Raw genomic sequence first — 3,877 nt, forward strand, 5'->3', positions numbered from 1 at the left:
TAAGGTCTCCCATTTTTGCTCCTCCATAGTGAGGTCTCCCATTGTGTGGTCCTCCATAGTGAGGTCTCCCATTGTGTGGTCCTCCATAGTGAGGTCTCCCATTGTGCGGTCCTCCATAGTGAGGTCTCCCATTGTGTGCTCCTCCATAGTGAGGTCTCCCATTGTGTGCTCCTCCATAGTGAGGTCTCCCATTGTGTGGTCCTCCATAGTGAGGTCTCCCATTGTGTGGTCCTCCATAGTGAGATTTCCCATTTTGTGCTCCTCCATAGTGAGGTCTCCCATTGTGTGCTCCTCCATAGTGAGGTCTCCCATTGTGTGCTCCTCCATAGTGAGGTCTCCCATTGTGTGCTCCTCCATAGTGAGGTCTCCCATTGTGCGGTCCTCCATAGTGAGGTCTCCCATTGTGTGCTCCTCCATAGTGAGGTCTCCCATTGTGTGCTCCTCCATAGTGAGGTCTCCCATTGTGTGGTCCTCCATAGTGAGGTCTCCCATTGTGTGGTCCTCCATAGTGAGGTCTCCCATTGTGCGCTCCTCCATAGTGAGGTCTCCCATTGTGTGCTCCTCCATAGTGAGGTCTCCCATTGTGCGGTCCTCCATAGTGAGGTCTCCCATTGTGTGCTCCTCCATAGTGAGGTCTCCCATTGTGTGGTCCTCCATAGTGAGGTCTCCCATTGTGTGCTCCTCCATAGTGAGGTTTCCCATTGTGTGGTCCTCCATAGTGAGGTCTCCCATTGTGTGGTCCTCCATAGTGAGGTCTCCCATTGTGTGCTCCTCCATAGTGAGGTCTCCCATTGTGTGGTCCTCCATAGTGAGGTCTCCCATCGTGTGGTCCTCCATAATATGGTCTCCCATTGTGTGCTCCTCCATAGTGAGGTCTCCCATTGTGTGCTCCTCCATAGTGAGGTCTCCCATTGTGTGGTCCTCCATAGTGAGGTCTCCCATCGTGTGGTCCTCCATAGTGAGGTCTCCCATTGTGTGGTTCTCCATAGTGAGATCTCCCATTGTGTGGTCTGGTTGTGTGAAATGGTGTCCCTCAGGTGTGCAGAGGTCCTCTTCTTTTTGTTCCTTGATGGTACGTCTGTGCAGATTCCTCCTTGTTTGCACCTTCTGTCCTGTTTCACCAACATAAGATCCTTTGCTGCATTTCCTGCACTGGATGAGGTACACCACATGACTGGAGGTGCAGCTGTATGATCCGGAGATACTGAAGATCCCTTTTGAGTGTCGGACACGTTTTGATGGATTGATTTGGTTGCACAGTTTGCAGCGTTTTCTATTGCAGGGTTTGCTTCCATTATTTGTGACATCATCATCAGAAAGAAGTTTCCTACTGATTAGTTTTTTTCTGAGGTTGGGGGGTTGTCTGAAGGCCAGTATTGAGGGTTGTCTGAAGGCCAGTATTGGGGGGGTTGTCTGAAGGCCAGTATTGGGGGTTGTCTGAAGTCAAGTATTGGGGGTTGTCTGAAGGCCAGTATTGAGGGATGTCTGAAGGCCAGTATTGGGGGGGTTGTCTGAAAGCCAGTATTGGGGGTTGTATGAAAACCAGTATTGGGGGGGTTGTCTGAAAGCCAGTATTGGGGGTTGTCTGAAGGCCAGTATTGGGGGGGTTGTCTGAAGGCCAGTATTGAGGGTTGTCTGAAGGCCAGTATTGGGGGTTGTCTGAAAGCCAGTATTGGGGGTGTTGTCTGAAAGCCAGTATTGGGGGCTGTCTGAAGGCCAGTATTGAGGGTTATCTTAAGGCCAGTATTGAGGGTTGTATGAAAACCAGTATTGGGGGGGTTGTCTGAAAGCCAGTATTGGGGGTTGTCTGAAGGCCAGTATTGGGGGGGTTGTCTGAAGGCCAGTATTGGGGGTTGTCTGAAGGCCAGTATTGGGGGGGTTGTCTGAAGGCCAGTATTGAGGGTTGTCTAAAGGCCAGTATTGGGGGTTTTCTGAAAGCAAGTATTAGGGGTTGTCTGAAAGCCAGTATTGGGGGTTGTCTGAAGGCAAGTTTTTGGGGGTTGTCTGAAGGCCAGTATTGGGGGGGTTGTCTGAAGGCCAGTATTGGGGGTTTGTCTGAAGGCCAGTATTGGGGGTTGTCTGAAGGCCAGTATTAGGGGGGTTGTCTGAAGGCCAGTATTGAGGGTTGTCTGAAGGCCAGTATTGGGGTTTGTCTGAAAGCCAGTATTGGGGCGGTTGTCTGAAGGCCAGTATTGAGGGGGTTGTCTGAAGGCCAGTATTGAGGGGGTTGTCTGAAGGCCAGTATTGGGGTTGTCTGAAGGCCAGTATTGGGGTTGTCTGAAGGCCAGTATTGAGGGTTGTCTGAAGGCCAGTATTGGGGGAGTTGTCTGAAGGCCAGTATTGGGGGGGGGGGGGTTGTCTGAAGGCCAGTATTGGGGGTTGTCTGAAGGCCAGTATTGGGGGTTGTCTGAAGGCAAGTTTTTGGGGGTTGTCTGAAGGCCAGTATTGGGGGGGTTGTCTTAAGGCCAGTATTGGGGGGGTTGTCTGAAGGCCAGTATTGGGGGAGTTGCCTGAAGGCCAGTATTGGGGGGGTTGTCTGAAGGCCTGTATAGGGGGTTGTCTGAAAGCCAGTATTGGGGGTTGTCTGAAAGCCAGTATTGGGGGTTGTCTGAAAGCCAGTATTTGGGGGTTGTCTGAAGGCCAGTATTGGGGGGGTTGTCTGAAGGCCAGTATTGGGGGAGTTGTCTGAAGGCCAGTATTGGGGGGGTTGTCTGAAGGCCTGTATAGGGGGTTGTTTGAAAGCCAGTATTGGGGGTTGTCTGAAAGCCAGTATTGGGGGTAGTCTGAAAGCCAGTTTTGGGGGTTGTCTGAAAGCCAGTATTGGGAGTTGTCTGAAGGCCAGTATTGGGGGAGTTGTCTGAAGGCCAGTATTGGGAGAGTTGTCTGAAGGCCAGTATTGGGGGGTTGTCTGAAGGCCAGTATTGGGGGGGTTGTCTGAAGGCCAGTATTGGGGGAGTTGTCTGAAGGCCAGTATTGGGGGGGTTGTCTGAAGGCCTGTATAGGGGGTTGTTTGAAAGCCAGTATTGGGAGTTGTCTGAAGGCCAGTATTGGGAGAGTTGTCGAAAGGCCAGTATTGGGGGTTGTCTGAAGGCCAGTATTGGGAGAGTTGTCTGAAGGCCAGTATTGGGAGAGTTGTCTGAAGGCCAGTATTGGGGGTTGTCTGAAGGCCTGTATTGGGGGTTGTCTGAAGGCCAGTATTGGGGGTTGTCTGAAGGCAAGTTTTTGGGGGTTGTCTGAAGGCCAGTATTGGGGGGGTTGTCTTAAGGCCAGTATTGGGGGGGTTGTCTGAAGGCCAGTATTGGGGGAGTTGCCTGAAGGCCAGTATTGGGGGGGTTGTCTGAAGGCCTGTATAGGGGGTTGTCTGAAAGCCAGTATTGGGGGTTGTCTGAAAGCCAGTATTGGGGGTTGTCTGAAAGCCAGTATTTGGGGGTTGTCTGAAGGCCAGTATTGGGGGGGTTGTCTGAAGGCCAGTATTGGGGGAGTTGTCTGAAGGCCAGTATTGGGGGGGTTGTCTGAAGGCCTGTATAGGGGGTTGTTTGAAAGCCAGTATTGGGGGTTGTCTGAAAGCCAGTATTGGGGGTAGTCTGAAAGCCAGTTTTTGGGGGTTGTCTGAAAGCCAGTATTGGGAGTTGTCTGAAGGCCAGTATTGGGGGAGTTGTCTGAAGGCCAGTATTGGGAGAGTTGTCTGAAGGCCAGTATTGGGGGGTTGTCTGAAGGCCAGTATTGGGGGGGTTGTCTGAAGGCCAGTATTGGGGGAGTTGTCTGAAGGCCAGTATTGGGGGGGTTGTCTGAAGGCCTGTATAGGGGGTTGTTTGAAAGCCAGTATTGGGAGTTGTCTGAAGGCCAGTATTGGGAGAGTTGTCTGAAGGCCAGTATT

This window comes from Staurois parvus, unplaced genomic scaffold (genome assembly GCF_062004578.1).
Source record: "Staurois parvus isolate SC_StPar_1 unplaced genomic scaffold, SC_StPar_1.0 ptg002736l, whole genome shotgun sequence".
Taxonomy (NCBI): Eukaryota; Metazoa; Chordata; class Amphibia; order Anura; family Ranidae; genus Staurois; species Staurois parvus.